At 36.0% G+C, this 22,756-nt stretch overlaps 1 protein-coding gene across 1 annotated transcript in view; it reads left to right on the forward strand.

Annotated features, from left to right (window-relative positions):
- The window catches only part of ASCC3 (activating signal cointegrator 1 complex subunit 3), a 281,105-nt gene that overhangs the window by 79,312 nt on the left and 179,037 nt on the right, over positions 1 to 22,756 (forward strand). The gene's annotated exons all lie outside the window — the stretch shown is intronic.

Below are 22,756 nucleotides of genomic sequence, written 5' to 3' on the forward strand. Positions count from 1 at the left end.
TTTGCCAGTCTTAGCTTTGATGTATTTTACATTTTTGTAAAACTAGAGAAAACTCTTCACATGACAAGAAAAGATGTCTATATGTAATTAATAATAAAGAAGACCACTGCAGTAATCTAGTATTAAGTCCTGGATAGTAATCTTATTTATTAGAAGATGTACGTGCGTATGTATTGACACATACAGCCACAATGCTGTGGTAACCAATAAATAACGACACAATCAGTAACAGCAATACCACTGGTAATTTATCAGAATTACTTTGCAACACCATCTGCATAAAAATTGGGTTTAAAAACTAAAGAACTTTTCAGCTATAAAACCTCTCCTCATTACTAAAACTCTGCTTGCATCCAGTAAAGATGTAAGGTGGAAGGGGGGGACCACAAAAACCAACATTTCAGGCATTATTAAGAAATGTGTATGGAAAATAGTTTACAAAGTTGAAATTTTATTACTCTGGTAATGGGAAATTAATATATACAATGTATTACTTTAGAGCAACATGGTAACTTCAAGTGTAGAAAGACTGTCTGCTTTATCATGCACTCCTGTTTCAGTCCAAAATACTACTAGTAGCATAATTTATTTTCTTTTGGGGAAGAAGGTAAAGTAGATTTCTGTATAAAATTCAAGAAGAAATGGCAAGGGAAGGACCTAGGTAAAAATCAGGGGGTTTTTTCTGCCATGGATTTAGCTCATTGCTTTGAAATTAAATATTTCTTTTTATCTGAAATTTACCTTCAAAGCATTTCTACAGTTTTGCATGTACTTCATAGGATAGAAATACTAATCTGAATTGTAGTGTATTTGTAGTTCCTAAACGTTTTGGGGGAAAGCAGGTGGAAGAAAAAATTGTCCTCAGAAGAGGGAAAATTAGGAAAACATTATGTTAGTTATGACCCAAAATTTACCTTCTAGATTTTCAAAGGGACTATAACATTGATTAATTTCACATTTGCTTTAGCATCAGTAATACTTTTGCTTCTTTGCTCTTGAAAACATTTGAAAGGTTAAAAAGACAAATACGTAAAGTCCAAAAATCCTGGGACTGTGAAATACTCTGTTTGTTTTCTTTTGCTTTTTGTAGACAGTCAGTCTTTCATTATGATTAGTCAGAATTGTAGGAGGTGCAGAAGAGAGAGAACACCAATCCAAGAGTTACCATTGTAATTGCTGCTGCTGTTCTTGCAGACTCTGGTGACGAGCATTGGGTTTTGTTTTATCCCTGCTTATAAAAGTGTACAGAAAATATGTAACCTTATTATAAACTGAGAAAAGGGCACTTGCTTGTGCAGGATCTTGCTTACTGCTCTTTGTGTATATTGTTTCCTGTGAAAACTCAGGAGCTTGCTTTCATGAACTGTGCACTTAAGCCACCTCATGCAAGCAGGTTTCTTTCATTGCTTTTTACCCTATATTAAATAGATTCTTGCTTCAAATATTTATTTTAGTTGTCAGCCTCTCTAATGTATACATTTCTCAGATAGGAATACTCTGATATGTGTTGCTGCTTTACTTATAGTTTCAGAGTTACTTTGCTAATCACTACCCTGCTTTCTAGCCTTCATTAGTGTAATAGATGAAGTGCCTGTGTTTAACAGTAAAGCAGTTTTTCCTGTAAGAATTAATATTACAGCAGGTAAATGCATGCACACAGTTTAAATACACAGGGATAGTATATATAGTATGGGGGATAAAAGGCATCAACTGAAGTAGATGGCAGGTATTTCCGGTTGGATCGCTGTTTCAAAAGATCTCAGCTGATTCTTCTAGGAAACTGAAGGCCTTATGTAAGTCTTCCGTCACAGTTGTCTTCTGCTTTTCTGAGCAGCTCCATTTTCAGCATCTTCATTTTCATCCTCGGGTGAATCAAATCAGTCACAATGAAGGATTTAAAAATGAGATAATTGTCAGGTATTAATTAGAAGTAGCACTTCAGGGACAATCCTGATAATTTTCTCCTTCCTTTCCATCCTTCATCCTTCATACTTTCTCTGTGTGTATTTAAATATGTGTATTTTGTAAGTCATTACATGTATCTGTTTGCCATGTGCTGATGAAGAACTGCTTTATCTGAGAAACTGCTGATTCTCTCACTTCTTAGGAATCCACACTTAACAAGCTAAAAAAAAAGTAATTAGTAATTTAAATTTTCATTCTTTTAGGATGGAATAAAATCTTTAAATGTTTTTGAAAGATATGCCCCATTAAGAAGGTTTGTAAGCATAATTTTTCAGCAATAACTTTCTCTATGCTTTCCATACTGTCATTTATACTCCTCCAGAAGGCATTCCTGTCTCCTTCTGCTCTACACTTTTATGGTATTATACATGAGATTATTTTACTTCCATCTTATTCCATACTATACTTTGAATAATCATTAACAGTACTATGGTTCCAACACATACTTCAGAAGCCAAGCTTTTCAAAAAAAGTTATTTCTCATGTTACCAATAATGAAATTATCTTTAAAAGAAAAATCAAAATAATGTTTTATTGACTCTTCAGTCAGTCTTCTAACCTGCTCCCCAGCTTGTACAGTGAAAGCCACAGCTACTACTTCTCTAAGTGTAAGATGTAGGGTAAGTGTTAAAACTGTAAGACACAATTTCCCTTTATGTTTTTGTTAAAAGGAGTAAGTGTAAATATTTAACATATTGCTGTAAAGTTTCAGACAGAATAGATACAGGGTCCATTACCAAATAATCTGGATGTAAGTGCGTGCTTTACTGAACGTGGGAACAGAACAAAATAAACTTGTTACAAAGATAAATAACATTAGCTATTATACCCGTTCTTGTAAAGAATGTATCTTCTGTTATTAAGCCTTTTTTCATAGCCTAAATAGAGATACATTAACTTTTCACTTTCTTTCCCTCATTAAAAAACAATCTAAGGAGGTTTATTTCCCTGCAGTTGGTATTTTTCCTATTGGCTCTATTTTAAGCGTGTTTGTATTCTGACCTATTATCTAAGCATGTTTGTATACTGACATAATATTATCTCTGATACTTGGACATTACTTAAAACACAATGATATTAAGCATACTCTAGCCATAATCTTATTGTTAGGTAAGTCGGTTTTGGTATGTCAATGTTTAAATGGAAAATATTTTTAGAAGTATTAAATTATGTATGTTGCTGGGTAGCATTTGGGACAACATGAAGTGTTTTGTTAGAAGGCAATGGATTATTTGAGTCGTTGTCTTTATGGCTTTTTTGAGTGTGCATATATATATAGATATACTCATAGATATTTGCTTTATACTGTCTAGAAAATTATATAACACAACTTCAAAATCAACCTGTGGGCTTTCGAAATGGTTACCTTTGATCTTGTGTTTGCAACGAATAGTAGTAATAATTATGTTTTCAAAGTTTGGAGAATACAACTGGGATTACAGCAGTATAGATTTATAATGTAGTCGCCAAGTCTGAAGGCACTGCCCCGCACTGAGCATGGTGTATTGTAAGCTAATGACTAGTGTGATGCCTTAACTTGTACAAAACAGGGGTAGCCTCTGGGGAGTTGCAGAAATGCCTTCTGGCTTTAACGGTAGCTTTTAAAGTTAGTGGCCATCAAAACACATGTAGGAGATAATTTCTTTTTAATCTTTTGTACATGCATGAAACAAAATTAAGATCCTTGGCATAGCACAGTGAAAATTTATTACAATTTCTTCCATCTGTGTAAACTTTAAAAATAATGTAAAAAAAATGATCCTGTTAAAGGTATTTTATTTTCTTTTTAAGGAAAGTTATTTTACTATTCTGTTGCATCTTCTGTTACTGTGAATATTGCTCACCCTTAAACTAGTACCTCAGCAGTTTTGTACAAGATGTGTTACACTACAGTCCTTGTCAACAGCTAGCATCCTACTTCAGATAAGTGCATACAAGTGAGACTGACATTTTAAAGTTGAGATAAATTTTCTGTCATGTTTTTGCTTTATTTTGTGTCTCAGACCTGCAGATAATAAGCAAAACTTCTTTTATGGGTCCTGTGTCTCTTGCTTTGCCTTGAAGACTGCCAGACTGTCACGAGGCTTGCTCACTACAGATATGTCTTGGTCTTAAGACCAGATTATCAGTGCTTTCTATGTTGCTAAAATTATGAAGTAGTTGAAAACAAATCTGGTCAAATTTTGAAAGCGGCCTAATTTCCCCAACCTATAAACCTTTATATATCTCTGTTCCTTCCTTCTCATATTCTTGGAGTTAAAGGGATTCAGAGAACAGGAGAAGGAAATTTATTGCCTTTTAAATAAATATTAGGGGAAAATGAATCAAACTATTATTGTGGGCATAGTTCTGATAGCACTTCTGAACCATTGAATACTTTTTTTTGTAACTTTCTTGGAATATGGATTTATATGTTTTTTAATAGTGCAAAGTATTCCAATTTTTGTTACTGTTCTTCTCGATCAAGAAACTGATTATACAGAAAGCAAGGTTGTTCATTTAAAATTTAATATGGGATTTTGTGTAGTGTTTACATAGTACTGAAATATTTCAAGGCCCACAGAAATGTATACCACAAAAATGTATACTTTTAATGAACTGCAAGGCTGTGCCTGTTAACATGGGCCTTCCAGCCTTCACAGAATCAGACGTTTCTAAAACTTTTAGGTTTCTGCAGGCCTCCAAATATCATTTTTTCTGTCACGGATTTGATAAAAATTAATTCCTTGTCTGATTAAAGAAAGGGGTACTGGAAGCAAATGTTGCGTTTGACCTTGGTCTGTTTTCAACCTAAAATGCTTCTAAATGTTTCTCCTGAATGGGAAGTGGGAAACCTGAAGTAGCATTCATCTGTTTGTTTGTTAAGAACTGCGTTCTTCATAAACTTTTGTTATTTTACAACCCTGAAAAATTCCAGGATGTTCAAATGAATCAAACTCAAAGCTTAGATTTGTTTGCTTTAGTGTCCTGCATCAATGAAATACACAGAGACTTGAAGTGAAAGATTAGGCTTTTTATCCATGCAGCTCAGTTTAAAAAAAAAAAAAAAAAAAAAAAAAAAAGAAAGAAAGAAAGAAAAAAGTGTGTGTGTGTGTGGAGAAAGTCCTGCTAAACCTAAACCTGACTTGCATTGCCAGTCAGAAAACAGGCAGCTAGCTGTCATATTTGTTCTCTGCTCGTTAGCCTGTGTAAGCTAATGTCATGTGGCTTTCAGAGTTGATTCTTGATGTTGCTCACAGTTTATGTAAAAACTATCTTAACATTTAGCTAAGAAACCATCCTTCAAAGCTTTAGCTATGAGTAGTGATATCACTTTCATTTGCCAAGTGCTGCACCTGTTGAGCAGTTTTAAAATCTGAATGATTTCCAAGATCCCAATTAAGGAAAAAACCCAGCAGTAACTGAGCAGAGTGTCTTTTTGTCACCTTAGAAGCACATTGTGCCCATGTTTGGGGTGTCTTGTGCCCAGGCGCTGGCAGCAGGGGGGCTGCGGGTGCCAGACAGGGCTGGTTGCAGCCAGCTCCAGCAGACCTGCCACAGGGCACAGAGCCCCTCAGCCAGGCTGGTGGCACCTCTATAAAAGCCTATTTAAGAAAGAGCAGAACCACTGTGTAGCAGCTGAGAGAGAGTGTTGAAGAAAATAGTGTGAAGAGCAGCCCCGCGGACACCAAGCTCAGAGTGGAGGGAGGGAGGAGGTGCTCTAGGCACTGGGAGCAGAGATTCCCCTGCAGCCCATAGAAGAGGCCATGGTGGAGCCGATATCCACTCTGCAGCCCTGGGAAGACCCTGCGCTGCAGCAGGTGGATGGTGCCCTAAAGGAAATTGCGGACTGTGGAGAGCCCATGCAAAAACAGGCTCCTGGCAGGAACTGTGGACCATGAAGTTGAGCCCATACAGAGGCAGGTGTATCCTGGAAGGGACCGATATTGGAACAGTTTGTGAAGGACTGTCCTATGGGGGAGACCCCACATTGGAGCCGGGGTGAGGAAGGAACAGCAGAAACAAAGGTTTATGAACTGACTACAACCCCTGTCTCCTGGGAGGTGGAGGAGATGGGAACCAAGCAGTGAAGTTGGGCCTGGGAAGAAGGGAGACTGTGAGGAAAGGATTTTTAGGTTTTTTTCTCTGTTTCCGCACTATTGTACTCTATTTTTAGTTTGCAGTACATCAAATTAATTTTCCCCAAGTCAAGTGTGTGTTGCCCATGACAATAATTGGTAAATGACCTCCCAGTCTTTATCTCAACCTATGAACTTTTTCTATCTTATTTTCTCCCCTTGTCCGGTTGAGGAGGGGAAGTGAGGGAGAGCATGGCTGGGCAGCTGGCAGCCAACGAAGGTCAACACACTATGGGTAGTTTTAATTTTGGATTTTTTTTAAAGTTACTGCTTTCATTGAAATTTTACTTTTGGTATTTTAAATCCAAGAAACATGTTTTGTTAGCTTATTGCAAATTTTATTAACTGGTTATTTTTCTTTTTAACTTTAGCTAGCTATTTATACTGGAAATAAGAGTAATTTAGAACAAAAGGGCAATTCTTATTGAAAAGCGTGAGTATTACGACAGTACTGATGGTGTTTTTGAAAACACCAGTGTTGCAAATGAAAAGAGAATTTGTGTAAGCTGCATTTGCATTGGCAAATACATTTGTCTGATTACTGAACAGAATTCTTTTCTTGAGGAAAGGAAATAGCCTGAAGGACTGAATGTATTTTGACATCTCAAAGATTAGCTGATTAATTGTACTCGTGCTGGCAAGGCAGAAGTGAGAAGTGAAGCAGAGGCCACAAAAGCATTAGCTGAACAGGGCAAGTGGTTCTGAGAACAGCAAATGGCATCAGGACCTTTGAGTGATATGAATGATCACTCTGATAGATTCTGTCAGCTGATAGACTCTGATATTAAGTCATGAAGGCTTTATTCCCTATTGGAATCTGATACTAATAAAATGGAATAATGCTTTTTTCTTAAGTTCTTAACTGCAATATAAAACTAATCAAGTCTGAAAATATTTGAAGCAAAAGAGGGCTATAAACTTGAGGTGCCTTCCGTTTCATCTACAGCTTGCTTTTTCTCATACACTGTTTCTTATTTCCTGCACTTTAATAAGGTACGGAGATGCTTCTAGGTAAAAGCAAAGAGTGAACTTGATTTCTGCTACTTTTCCAATGGAAATTGAAATACACCAATTTTGTTAATTTTTATTGCATTATACTCTGTGATCATCTGTTTTGTATGTGCTTCCCATTTCATGCATATACAAAGCCCGCTGTTGGAAGCTGAATATTCATACATAGTAATTTACCTTATGCATATAGTAAGTACATGATATAGTGATTCTTCACAGTGGTTAATCATTTTCATACTTTATTTAAAAAAACATTACACACCTATTGCATGCACGTTTATGTGTAACCAGAAATGAGGACATCTTTATATTAGGAAAAGTGAGTAAAGGATGAGAATATTTGAAATCAAAGGGGATTTTTTTGCTCTTGGGAACTGACAAAAAAATTAGTGATGACAGAATTACCACTAAATCATGTTACACATTAAGTGTTTCTTACTGACTTCTGGACCTATTTAACTCTGAAGCCATGTAAGTATTTTGAATTGTGATAAATGTTATAAATCTATGTAAGCAGCGTTTTCAATGTCAAAGGATTTTTGTAAAAACGAAAAATCTTGACAAACAGGATTTGGTGGTGTGGGTTTGTTCTTTTAACTCTGTTTTTCTTGGCATTCTTTTTGTCCTTTTCGTAGCTTGTGGTAGGAATTAACGAGTCCTGTGGAGGTGATCTTCCAGGGTACAGTTATAAAGAAACAGTCTTAAGTGTTACTACTAAGAAATTTTATTTAATAGTGTGCTAAAAAGACCTCCTAGCCTGGCTTGATACACATGAAGATACTGGAAACTGTCTATTGAATCTGTCTGTGCAAAAATCTAGTAAAACAAATCTATGGCTAAGAATTTGACAGAGGTACATGATCAGCACAGACAAAAATAATTCACTAGTTCATATTTCCGTTACCCCCAAACCAGAGAAGAACTGAAGGAACCCTGATTTTGTGGGGTTTGCAGTATGCCCTTAATTGCAAGTAGATTGGTCTTTTGGTTACATGTGTAACGCTAAAATGTATGAAATTACATTACATCATGAAATTAAAACATGGAAAAGTGTTGCATTTCTTATTTCTCCCAAAGCCTTATTTTCCAAATATATTTCTATTTCTGAACTGTCTGTGTTGATAGTCTTCAACATTTCTCGGTTAGTAAGTTAGCTATCAAACAGACCCTGTAGGAACTTAATTTTTCACTTTCTTTTATTGAATGCAGGCATGTCATCTTTCTATGCACACCACCTTACTCATATAAACATGTTTCAATACGGTGACCAAGAATTATGATTTTTTTTATTTCAGAATGTTAACAGCTCTTCTCCCTTAATAACAATTCACAGGCTATATGTTGTACTGCATTTTAACAGAAATCAAATGTATGAGAAAAGTTTGTTGGGAAATTTTTAGATTGACATTGTTAATTGGTATCCCATTCGTGTTACCGTAGCATTTTGTGAAAACTATATTAAGTGCTTACACTGAAAAATTACATAGACTATGCAATCTAAAGTGCCTTTAAAGCAAGATAATACTATTTTATTTTCCCATCTCTTGATGCTTCATCACTGTCTAATCTTTATCCTTCTCTGGTAATTTTGTCCATCCCTGTAAGGCGCTTACTCTGATTTTAGTTTCCCGTAAGTGGCCTTCATCTGCAGTTACATGCCATGTGTTTTCAATAACCGCAAGTAAAAATCCACTGTATTACTGCTGACTTCAGATGCCAGTCTGTTTCTTTCAGGAACAGAGTGGTTCCTTGCTCTAGAAACTTCATATGCATTAGGTGCAATAAAGTCTACAAATCTTTTTTGGGATGAGGAGAAAAACTGTCATGAGGTGGCCATCAGAAGCGATCCAGACATTATAAAGCTCACCAATACTGAAAAGCCTTCCTCTTTTCAAGTTGTTCATTTCAAAAGAAGAGTTGAGCCTGATAGGGCTGAAAAAAAGTAGTGCTGAATTCTATGCACACCTATGGCTTCAGGAGCAGAATGTTCTCTTTAAATCAGCATTTGGACTGGAAGATATAATTTATCAAGAGTACATCAAAATCTAATACGAAAAGGAAAGAGGAAGGGACATGCCTTTCTTTCTGAGAAAACTTCCAAAATATTTCTTAGTATTACAACCTTGCTAAAAGAAAATGTCCTTTCTTCTGAATCTTCAAAGTTATGCACTATTTAAAGTGAGAGTCTTTCTTCTAAATGAGGTAAAACACCTTACCTTTCAAATGAGAGAAGTATACTAAAATGTTTAGAACAGAAATGCTTGCTAAAGTGTATGGCTGAGTCAGGATCAAAATCTTTTTATACAAGAGGATTTCTGTATCCCGAAGTCATCTGCATTTCACACTGTCATCTCCAGAAGGATTTCCTTCATTTCAGAAGTCTTCCCAGTCTGCAAAATAAAATCTCGCTCCCTGCTTCATTGTCCATGGTATCTTCAGGGCAAATTGTGTTTAAAATACCACTATCCGGTATCTCTCTGAAGCACTGAAGCTTGATGGGACTGCACAGGCTGTTATAAATCTTTTTCTGGTTTACATTTAAAACTTTCTTTCTGTAAATGTTAAGTATATTTCTTAATTAGTTTCAGTTCTAAAAGCAAGACTATTAAAATAAAATCAGAAGGGATGTCTTTAAATACAGAGAAGGAATTTTTCCATGGGTGCCATTTTTATGAAGTATACTGTTTTCCCACAGTCTTCTTCCTTCTTTACACCAACTTGGGGAAATAGTAAAGCAGGAGAAAAAAAATTGTTAAACAGCAGAGAGGTAACTTTTGGGGCCTGTATGTTGTAATGTTAATTCTTTGAATTCTTTAACCCTCAGAAATAAAGGCAGTAGACTCTGTGACTTCACATGTAGGACTCCTGGCTGTGTCTGATGATGAAAATTATTAAGAAACAAATTAAGTTTTGCTTGTATAAGAGATTTCTGGATAACATTTCGTGGGTTCAGTTAGTTGAATTGTTGTCTGTATTATTTCTGTTGGGTTTATTGCAGGGACAACTGTATTGCTTTCTGAGGTTGATGTTATTGATTTGTGCCTTCCATCCTTTTTTTTTTTTTGTTTTGCATCAGTCTTCTAATACCTTAGTGGGATTGCTGGAAGCCCTTCTGATTTACTGCTCTCCCATTAATATATATGCCTATGACAGCTAAGATTTTGCTGGAGGGGAAAAGTACTTATACATCATTAAGCAGTAGCAGTTTGAATAAAAAATAGTAGTTCTGTATGAGGAACTGGAGGTGCTACCTGTGACCTAAATTAATTGGTGACAGATTTATGACAGAATCCATCTTGATTTTACTAAAATCAGGCTTCCATACTTCAGAAATTAGAATCACTGCTCTAAGACACTAATTTACATTTTATTTGAAATAATTTATTTTTCAAATAGACACAGTGGTTTATTATACTACATCCCTACTTGCTTGTTGTTACTACATAATCTGTAGAACTGTATACAGCCTTTGAGTAACCTACTTTGTGTTTAATAATCAAATGCCACATACTCTGATAAAATGAGTAATTGACAGGTATTCTTTGGTGTGACTCACTTGACTAAAAACTCTTGTTTAGCTTGGGTTGGAAGGTGGGAGTTAATCTTTGTTTTAAAATCTATTTGAAATGATGCCAGATAAAATTACCATGATTTTGAACAACAGGAAAAAATTATTCTTTGTGTTCATAGTTAAAGGATAGAGGGTTAATTGTATTTTTGGTTGTGTTCCCTTTTATTGGAAGTAATTATGTTCATGCCTGACTTGGCTCCATTTTCTACAAGTTTTTCTAAATTGTTTTGAAACCAAAGGTTGGAGTGGTTCTCCCCCCCCTTCCCCTTATTTTGTAAATAAATTGATATAACTCTTTGGTATTGTACTTAAGCACTTAAATGCAAATATACAAATATTCCATTTGGATGACGAGTCCTTGCTATAGGTATATACTCTTTTTAATTTTTCCTTTCCAGTGCGCACATTTTTTTATTTACTTTAAGCTTAATCAGAATAAATTCAATTTTAAAAGATCTCTACTTGATGCATTTGCATTAATCACTGTTTCTGCAGCGGCTTGATATTACAGTGTGTGCTGGTTTTGGCTGGGGTAGAGTTAATTTTCTTCTTAGTAGCTGGTATGGTGCTATATTTTCTGTATAGGAATGAAGCTGGGTTAATTAACATTGATAATATACAGCTGTGGGCTGGCTTCAGGGGCAGCAAGTTGGTCGATGTAGACAAGGTGCAGGTGTGGCTGGTTCTGTGAAGAGGCTGGGCAGCCAAGGAAGAGAGGGGAGGAAGAAGCAGAGAGAACATGCCCTGGGTGAGGAGAGACTAGGAGAAGGCAGCAGAGGGCCTGGTATGAAGAGTATGTTGGTACGTGATGGTAAAAGACCTTGTTGCAGCCGGCTAGTTCAGAGAGTGCTGCAACAATTTTGGGCTTTAATGAAAACAGTGTTGATAACACAGGTATGTTTTAGTTACTGCTGAGCAGTGCTGACACAGGGTAAAGGCCTTTTCTGCATCTCATGCCACCCCATCAGCAAGCGAGCTGGGGGTGCACAAGAAGTTGGGAGGGGACACAGCTGGGACAGCTGACCCCAACTGATCAAAGGGATATTCCATACCATATGATCCTATACTAAGCAATAAAGGCTGGGGGAAGAGAAGTGGGGGACGTTTGGAGCTATGGCATTTGTCTTCCCAAGTAAACATTACATGTGATGGAGCTCTGCTTTCCTCTAGATGGCTGAGCACCTGTCTGCTGATGGGAAGTGAATTAATTCCTTGTTTTGTTTTGCTTGTGTGTGCAGCTTTTGCTTTACCTATTGAACAGTCTTTATCTCAACCCATGAGTTTTCTCACTTTTACTCTTCAAATTCTCTCTCCTATCGCGCTGGGGGGAGTGAACAAGTGGCTGGGTGGTGCTTAGTTGCTGTCCATAACACAGTGGAACTTTGAAAGTACTAGTATACAAATACAAGAAAAATAATTGTGTTTTGGATACACCATTGATCGAGACTGCAACTGACTGTATTGAGAGGAATGCTGTTGCTCTTCGGTTGTATAGCTAAGACCAACAGTGTCCCCTGCAGGTGAATCAAGTAGATTTCTTAATTTTTTAAGTGGAAATTTCAGACAAGTTACTTATTGAAAATGGGATGATCTGGTTTAATAACTTTGCAATGAATATTTTAAATCCATTTTGCTTCTTATTCTTGTTATGAAATCAACTGCAAATATGTCATTCAAAATATTTTTTCAAAGTGCTTGCTAAAAAATTTGGAAATCATTCTTTAATGTATATAGAACAATTTTATTGAGAATATTCTGCACATTTACTGTTTTAAATCCAATTATACTGAAAATGCATGTGATTTATGATATTAAAATTTATCATACATGTTTTTATAGAGGTGAAAATTCATTGTTGATGATTCGTCTCAGTTCATTGTGGTAGATTATTGCAGAAGTGAATGTTAAGTTAAATGGCAAAACTATTGCATTTGGCTTAAAAAACTCAGATTAATAAACATTTTTTTTGATTTGTATAAGTAAAAGGTTGCTCTTAGATTGTTGAACCTGTTACTTCAATACAACAAATATTAATGAAGTTTTTCTGAAAGTAGATTAATGTACAAAGATTATTTATGTTAAGAGAGAGGACTGCTGTTCTTCAGTGATTTTTGGAGGCTTCGGTATCTTCCTTTCTCTGTTGCCAGGCTTGTAATTAGTTAAAAAAAACAACCAAACAAAAACCCCCAGAAAACGTATTTTGTCACTTCTCAATGACTGGGACTGGCTCAAATTCTGTCTTGACCTTTATGTGAAGGAATTCTAGTTGTATTATTACAGTGATGTAATGATCATCCAGGGGCTGTTGAATTACCTGTGAGCTGCAAAGTATTTGTAATGTTTTAAGCTACATCGTGAACACTAGTGGTGTTGTCAGTGAGGCCTCTGTGTAATACAGCACGTGATTGTGGGAAGAAGGAGGCCCATTTGGAGCTGCTGAGTTGCTCTCCCATTCCTGCAATAGAGTGCTGAAACTCCTATGGGGAAGCTGCCAGACATATATACATGTGTGTGTGTACATATACGCATCAGTCTTGTGGATTCTGAGCATAGAAAGATCTGAATAGATTTGTGTAGGCTATTGTGTTGGCTGGTCAGGTGGTTTACCTTACATAAGATTCAGTAGTAGATTAAACCTATCTCTCGGGTCTTCAGAGACACCAGTTTTGGTTTGTGCTTTATTTAGAGTGCTTTTGCCATTTAAGAAAAATCTTTAGACAGTGATATTGAAAACCAGATGTTATTTCTTCGTGTCAAAGGCATAGTGCTAAGCACAAGATTTCTTTGCTGCTCCTTCCCCTTATTTGATCTTGCTTTCCTGTGTTTCAGATAGTCCATCTTATTTACTTGTTTACTTGCCAAGTTGTATTCACTCCTACATCTCTCAAAACAGATAATGTTACATCGGTCTGGTGACCTTGGTATTGAGGTAGGGGGGAGAGAGAAGAGTTCCTAATGTAGTAGAAAGTTCCAAAGACTTCCAATTCAGTTGTGTGCTAATATGCAAATATTGTAGATCCACTATTATAGTTGTAATAAGTTCAGTTAGCTTAATGCATTTGTCATGCAGCATGATCCTTCAGTTTTAATCTTTTATGCATAAGTTTGAGTCTTCCATCCAGTTAGTGTTCTTCAGAAAGTGCATTGTGTGTAAGGGTATTATAGATATGTAGCATTATTCAACAAAATGGTCTGGCATTGAAAAGTGATCAAATAACATGTTACTGCAATATTTACCACACTCCTTTGTAAATCACTTAATGAGGATATGATACTGATGAGTTTAATAACCTACTTCAGTATTTTTTACTCAAAACTTAAAGGTTTTCAGACTTGAGGAGACTATCCTGTGAACTTGTTAGTCCATGTTGATGCCTCCAAGCTCAAGAGTGGTTCACCCTAATGAGCAGCAGGAAGTCAAGAGCGGCAGAGGGTCTGCAGGACAAAAAGCAAACATAAAAAGGAAGCATGGAAGAGGTGGATGCAGGACCAGGTGACATGGAGGAATTTTAGTTGCTGTTTAAGCATGAAGAGAAAGAGTTTCATAAGCCAAAGCCCAGGTGTGTATGTGAAGGGCAAGAAGAAAGGTGTCTATGGGTGTATAGCAAAAGGAAGACTGGGGAAAACCACTGCTAAACGGGGCAGGATACCTGATGACAAAGGGCATGTAAAAGGCTGAGGTACTTCAGCCTTCTTTGAATCAGCCTTTATTGTTAGGACTTCGTTCAGCAATCCCAGGCCCCTGAGGCAAACGGGAAACTCCAGAGAAGGAAAACTTAACACTTCGTGGAAGAAAGTCCGTTTAGGGAATGTGCAAACAAACTGAACATAATACAAGTCAATGCAATCTGATGAGATTCACCAACAAGTCCTGAGGGAGCTCATCAGTCATCATGACTTAATTCTCAGTTACCTTTGAAGGGTCATGGTGATGCTCTGTCATGGGACAGAGTATACCCTTAGCAAGTTTGCAGACAATACAAAACTGGGGGGAGCGATTCATAGATCAGTTGGTTGTATGGTCATTCAGAGGGACCTTGAAAGACTGGAGAAATGGGCCAGCAGAGATGTCATGAAGTTCCAGAGTTACATGCCATGTCCTGCACATGAATGGGTGAATAATCCTATGCATCAGTTCAGGCTGGGGGCCAGTCAGCTGGAAAGCAGCTTCCCGGAAGATACAGATGTTCTGGTGGCAACAAATTGAATGTGAGCCAGCAATGAGCCTTTTAGTCTGGGCTGCATTCAGAAGAGTGTCACCAGCAGCTCAAGGTGATTCTTCCTCTCTGCTCAGCCCTCATGGTGACACATTTGGAGTGCTGCGTCCAGTTCTGTGCTCCCTGTTATGAAAGGTACAAGGACATACTAGAGTAAGTCTTGGCAGAAAGCCTTGAAGATGATTAAGGGGTAGGGACACGTGACACATGAGGAGAGGCAAAGCAAGCTGGGGTTATTCAGGCCCAGTTATGAGGAGGCTCAGATGTGGTCAATGTGAATGAGTGCATTGTGTAATCATGTAAAAGCAACTAAGCCAGACCTCATAGTGTCCAGTGAGAGGACAAGAAGCAATGGGCACAAACTGCAATACAGGAAATTCTCTGTAAACAAAAGATTTTTTTTTTTTTTTTCCATGAGGGTGGTCAGACACTGGAAGTTTCTCTAGAGAAGACATGGAGTCTTCACCTTAGAGATACTAAAACCCAACTGGACATGGTCTTGAGCAGGCTCCTGTAGGTGACCCTTCTTTGAGCAGTGGGTTGGACTGGAAGATCTCCAGAGGTGCCTTGCAACCTTATCGATTCTGTGAAAATCAAGATTATTTTATATTGATGGAATTGCCTATGTGATATTTACTCTGTGTGTTGCTGCATGCAGTAAAAGATGAGCAAGGAACCATTTTAGACACCATTTTGCCTGGCACAATGTTCGCATATAATGATTAAAGATGACATTTTGTCAAACAAATTTCAGATTTTCTTTTCCAGTGGTGGAAGACTAATAAACAGGATGCTTTTCATATTTTGATAGGTAAAATTAAGACTAAAAATCCTTAAAGATGTTATCTGTACATTCAATTCTGAAGAACAGTGAATCTTATTAAGTAACAATAAAGAATGCCTCAACTGAAGCTCTTAAATTAATAGCAAAGAATTTGAAATTTAAGTACTTCATGGTATGAACTGCTCATCTGCATATGAATAAATAATGAATTTATTTAAATCACCAAATAAAATATTATTATGGAGTTTTGTCTCAGGCTTTTTTTTGGCACTGAGAATGTAATTTTCAGTGAAACTGTTAGGAATATAATTTTAAAGAGTGTCTATTATTAATTTTTTCTTTATGAAGAACTTGGAAAAATGATTTACTTTTGTTGGTTTTAATGGTCTTTTATAGCTGAAAAGGTTCTGTGCAAAAAGAATCCATGTGTCTATAAAATTACTAACTGTTTTGCGCTTCCAAATACTTTTTTAGGCACAGTAAATTTTACATGATAAAAAAGCAGTCTTTTATAGTTAGTGCAAATGATGCATTAAGTTAGACCCTTCTCCCAGAGTACAATTTAAAGGTACTCAGCAGTCCAATTATCTTTGATTTAGATGTAAAAATTGCAGAATAACAGCTGTGCCTGCTGAGTGAATATTCCTCTGCAAAAAGATAGCTTATTTGAGTAGAGGAGGACAGGTTGCTTGGGGAATGTTTGCCGCTTTTGGCTCTTTTTCAAATGTAACAGCTCCTGGTCAGTTGAAAATGCAAGTATATTACAAAACAGCATCAGAGCAATGTAGAATTAATATCCTCTAAGTTGTCATTTTGCATGTTACAGAATATTTTAGGTTGTATATAATTTGTTGTGACTATTTGGAAAAAAAACCAAATTATAGTTTAAATACTTAAAAATATTGTAGATAATCTTGCTAAATTTAACTGCATTTAAAAGTGAAGCTTTTTCTACACTACATTTAAAAAATACACTAATATAGAATTGGAGTATATATAATTTGTTTAAGGTATTATTAGTATAATAGAAGTATTTTATTAGCATGAGATGTATAATATATCTTCTAGCATAAAGTAGTAGAGTATATATTAGTAGCATTATATATCATTAATACAGAGTATAAATTGAATACGTTATTTAGGATATAGGTTATATTTATTAGTTTAGAATCGAAATTTTAAAGATGTTTTTTAATTGAATTTTTGAGGACATTTACCTTGGTGTTAATGCAACATTAAGTGCAGTTATGTATGCTAAGCTGATCTTAAAACTATGCAAAATAGTACAAGAATTAATCTAATTTGTCCTCCTGTGAAAACAGATGTAATACTACATGTATTGCCCTGTTGATAAATATTGGTCTAATTTAATCTTAGAACACACTGATCATGGAGCTTTCCTAAACTTCCTGGTGAATCTCCTTCAGGGGTTATCTGTCTTTGTTGTTAGAAGATTCTTTTATTATTACTATTTTTAAGAGGAATCTTTTTTTCAACGTAAATCCTACTCAGATTTGGATACCACTTTCCTTATCTGAATGTCATTTTTCCCCATCCAATGCTGTTTGATTTTTGAAGATTCCTGTAGTTATCTCTGTTCAGTCATGTTTATTTAGCCTAAGCATCAATTCATTTAAACTTTTTGTAAAGGTCATGCTTCATTTATGTTTAGTCATTCTCATTTTTCACTTCTGGACTCTCAGATGGTTTGCACTTCTTGAATTAAGTTGCCCAAAATATAATGTATTGCCCCAAGGTCATACTGCTGCTGAACAGAGTGGAAGGTTTATTTAGCATGTCCAAATAACAGCATTTTTGTTCCAAGGTTTCAAAGTTTTCGCAACAGCATAGCATTTGTAGTTCATGTGCGGACTGATAGGCTCTTTCTCTTTTCCCTGCCCAACTACTGTCTCGCCAATTGTCTTACATGCTGTATTTGTTGAAATAATTATTCCTAAAGGTCAGATTAATCTATTTTAGCTTTAGCCATGTAAAAGTTAGGCAACTAGTCTAAACTGTTTGCACAGACTTGTAGGGAGAACACTACCAAGAGTAAGTTTCTAAGGCTGATTCATACCAAGACAGATGAAATGAACCAGCTGAAGGGAACCTAGGCAACTAGGTTAGATGGTGAATTTCTAAATTAGCAGGTAAGATAGGCAAGATGAATCTCATCCTTGGTGTAAAATATTGAAATTGTATTACTGACTTCTATCCATTAATGCATCTGTTCAACTTACTAAGGCATTTTTAAATTCCTGCTCCATCCTCCAATGCATTTACAGCTCTGTGCAGGATAATATCAAGTGAAAGTTTAGTGAGTGCCATCTTTAGTCTATCATTAGGACTGCTCATGAAACTATGCAGTAGCATTGAGGTGGATGGACTTTTGTGGAACTCCATTTGATTTGATCCTTTCATTACAACAGTGAACTGCTGGTATTGCCTCTGACTGCTTAAAGGATCCTGCTGAAATCCAAAGGGTGTGCTAGCTTTTAGTTAATATAACTGGAGAATATAAATCTGACAGTCATACTGTAGGTCTGTTGCAATCATCTTCAACACTAGTTATCGTTAATATTACCATACATAATTTTCTCTGGAGTGTAGACCTGAAAGCCAATTTCATGAAATATCACTTGCTTTCACGCAAATGTTTTGGTGTTTGGGTTGTCATTTTGTGGACAGGTGTCAGGAGGTTGGCTTTTAATGCAATATCTGCTTAACATCAGCATCTCAGCTGAACTAAGAAACCTTTCTTCATCCTATACTTAGTATGCCTCTGAATCAGTGATTTGCATTGATTCTCAAAAAAACTGGGTTGAGACAAAATGAACATGACTTGCTTCCTCTTGCATACAAATCTATGAAAGAAAATAAAACTTGAGGAAAAGTGTGTTAAAAATTATATTTGGAACAAAATGTCACTGTTGCAGTCTAGCCTTTTTTCACATAATATTAAGTTAATCCACACCTTGGGGGTAGTGCTTTACAGGAGCAGAGCAGAACAGAGGGGAAAAAGCTGATCAAGAACAACTGCTTCTTGAATAGTTCCTCACATTTAGACAAAAAGTTATCTGTGTTCCAGAGAATTAGTGTTTGCTCACTGATTTTTTTTCAAGTACCAGGAAAAGGAACACAGACTTCTCTCTCCCCCTACTCTGGCTAATGTTAAAATAAAATTAAATAAATAAAACATTTTGATTATTCCAACAAAAGTTATTCTGAACTTTTTATATTTACAGTTAATGAGATATGCAGGGCCATTGTGTTAGGCCTTAAAAGTGTAACAATACATATATGTTGGAAAAACTGGTAGCTGAGGTGGTCTTTTATCTTTGTTTCCTGAAGCTGTGCGACCCAAGCCTAAAGTTTCCCTGTAGAACAGAGGAGGAATGACTTTGAAACCCTTTTCCTTGCAGCTTTGAGAGAAAAAGGAAGAAAGAGAAGAAAAAGGGAAAAAAAAGGAAAAAAAAGGAAAAATAGTCACCAACCAAGCAACAATATTGTGTTTCTCAGAAACATCAATATATTTCCAAAAAATGTTCTTGTACTTAATTTTTCCTTGTAAATTCTTACCTATCCAGTGAACAAGCTATCAACTTTAGCCCAAATACTGCTATAATGATGTTTAAAAACTTTACACAAATACAACAAAACATGAGTGTAAAGTGTATTTACACTCTGTGCTATATGAAAAAGGGACTGGGGAAGAAGAAAATGCAAAATAACACTGGGAAGACTTGAAAACAAGCATGCCGGATGCAGTGTCTCAAGAGACAGACACTTGCTGAAAGTTGTCAGATCTGATTAAGGGAGCTATTGGCATCAATCAGACCTGACAGTACTATATCAGAGGTTAGTATAACTATAATTAGTGGACTGATTAACAGCAAAGAGGAAAAGAGGGTAATGTTTTGGATCGAACTCCTTTAAAACATTTAGATCATTATTGAAACTTGAAGCCTGAGTGGCTAATTATATATTTTACAAGAGCTAAATTTCAAAAAGCATGCAAGCTGTTCTTCCTCACTATGGCTGTTAAAATAATGTTTGTACTGACTCTAAACAAACTGGTTTTTCCTAGAAAAAAAAATACGGAAAGCAGGTGCTCGTGTCATATTACATCTCAGTACAGCTATTGTTACCCTAATGTATATTGTTTTCCATAGTTTCTCCTCAGATTAATGCAAATACTCCACATGTAAAACTTTATTTTATTAGTAAGAATATAAATTCTTCAATGATATCAGAGCAGTAACAAAAGGAATTCTTCTATCCAATTCTTCTATCCAATTCATCAACTTGACTGGTTTTACTGGGTCTGAGTCTAGTTTATTTTGATTCTGTCAGTCTGTTGTATTGAGGTTTGAAAGTAGTTGGAACTTGTGAAGTAATTTTGTAAAAATCTGGGACATCCAGAACTGTGCTGAACGCATTAAATCTTAGGTCTTAATGTAAGAACTTATATCTATTAATCATAACTGTGAAACTGAACACAGAACAAATTAAAACCTGAAAAAAATCAGTTCAACAGTACGTGTCAGATGTGTCCTTAAGTATCTTGCTCCTCTAAGGTGGTGTGCTAATACATTGTGAATTGGTTGCCTTTTCATTAAGGGACCAGCTGGGTTCTGTAAAGGAGCTAAATCATTATGAGTTCTTAGGATTAAGTTGTAGAATAAAACATGCTGAACAATGTTAAATTTCCTTAGTTAAAAATTAATCTGCCGTTTTAATGAGTTCTGAGTGGCAGCTGTTAGAATTTTTGTTGTTTTCTTGTTGATTTCTAGACCTGTTGTTGATTGATTATTGGCATTAGCTTTGGTGACTTACTAATTGCTGCTACTATGCATCAATATAACACACCTCCGTAAGTCTTTCTGACGTGAAAAACTTGGTCTTTTATGTAGATACTTTTTGTAGGTATATTTTTATTCTTTAATTTTTCTAAGATGCTTTTACATATGTATATGTAATCCTGTATTGCTATTACTTTAGACCACAAATACACATTAAGATTTGATATAACATGACCTATTCACCCAAATGGGCATACTGCTCATCTGCATGTCTTTGTATTGTAAGGAATCTGCTTTGCTGCAGACATAATTCGGTTTTAACTGTGTAAAACACAGCATCACATGGCTGTCTCTGATTTATGCAAAACAAAATATTTGTATTCATTATTTATTACTTCCTACCACTCTACCTCAAATTCTTGTTTGAATTGCTGCCCTCGGTTTTACTTTCTATATGTTATCCCATCCCTGCCTGAGCTCAAGCTCACATGAGATTTTGTGAAACGCTTGAATAAATCATACAGAGTAAGAGTGCAATAAAAAGAGGAATAAAAAAAACCTTATGAAAGTGACTTGCAGGCTGCTGCTCTTATAACATGTTTTGATGAAGTTTTTACCTCAGAGAGTGCCAAAGTGGTAAAGTGTCCCTCATGGGGTGTGATATCAGGTATCTAGTATTAAAATTTGCGAGAAGCTCCAAAGCATCACTGATTAGAAGGGAAGTATTTCTGAATTGTACAAAGCCCCAGCATAGCAGCTCTCCCTATAGAATTGTAGAATATGCTGCATTCCAATAAGAGGCTGCTCTGGGTGGATGTGTGTAGTTGTGTGGAGTTTTGTCTCTCCATTTCTGTGCAAGTAAAGCTCTTGCAGTGAATTTGCTGCCAGAACAAAGCACAAAGATAAATAGTCATAGCATGAACAGAGTAAACTGTGTAGGTTGTCTGTGCCCCTTTGCCAAAAAGCTGTCAGGAGATGGGGACTGCTGGCTGTGACTGAGCAAAGCTTTTTCTAGGATGAGCAGCATATTCTTAAATGCTGTTTTCAGGTGTGGTAAGGGGAAATTATACATGTGTGTAAAGGAGTGGGAAAAGAAGAGAGATGACCAGTAGCAATGTGGAAATAATAAAGATTAAGGAAGTTACATTCACTGAAATCTACAGAAGTAGATCCTTGAGTGTCTGAATACTGACAAGAAAGCAGCAGTGGCTAGACCAGAATTCTTTATTGCCATCCATCCGTGATGAGTCACTGTGGTGGGGACAAAGTTCCTACAGACACTAACATAGAAAGAGGGTGGTTCCATGCTTTCCAAAGCTTTTAGATCCTTAGAGCTTATATTTTGTACATGGACTATGTTTTCTCTTTAATTGTATATGGAAATGAAATAGGCCTTAAAATTGTTTCTTCTCCAACATCATCGAAGGTGCTTCAGAAAATACTACCTTTTGTGAGTTTACAGAATTCCCATATTTGGAATGATGCTTTATTTCATCACATTTAATTTCAGTAAAAGAATTATCTTTAATCTGCAAATGATGAAATAATTTCTAGTCGTATCTAATCATTGTTTTATATTGTTAAAAGGCAAATTTCTGAAATACCCAACGTGCATTTTCTAATGGAGAATATGTATTTCAGTTACTTCCAGGATGTATTTTAGCTGGTTTAGTCTCTTTACCTCTCCTTAGTTTTGGCTGTGGTATCTTCAATCAGACTTCTTTGTGCTAACAGAATGAGTAACTCCAGCATCATTGGTCATTGCACAGGAGGTAGCCTGTGCTAAAAAAACGCAGGCATCAGTGTTTTTCTGTAACGAGATTTGGTTTTCTTTTTCTTGTCTGAAGGATACTGAAATATTAAGATGGTTTCTTAATAGAAAATTGGAAAGTTATGAAGATATGTTAATGCAAAATGAAAAAGAAATGCCTATTAAGAGGGTAAAATAAACCAAAAAATAAAATTACGGTGGAAATGTGTATTTCTTGTTGATTTAATCAATGCTTTGAGAAACAATATTGTGAACTTCACAGAGAAATAAGACATAAACAGTGTTTGCTGTTTACTTAGCAGCTATTATAATGGTTTCAAAGCAGAGAGGAAGTAGTACTTTCCTGTAGGTTTGATAAATATGAAAATATATCTGTTGTGCTGCAGGGGTGCGATGACATATGGTCATGAAACGTTTGTCATGACATATGGCCATGAAATCTGGATCCAGCTTTGGGAAGATAATTTCATTTTGGAAACTTCCCATAACAAACAAGCTTTATTATTGTGATCATTTG

The sequence above is a fragment of the Falco biarmicus genome, chromosome 6, assembly GCF_023638135.1.
Source record: "Falco biarmicus isolate bFalBia1 chromosome 6, bFalBia1.pri, whole genome shotgun sequence".
Classification (NCBI taxonomy): domain Eukaryota; kingdom Metazoa; phylum Chordata; class Aves; order Falconiformes; family Falconidae; genus Falco; species Falco biarmicus.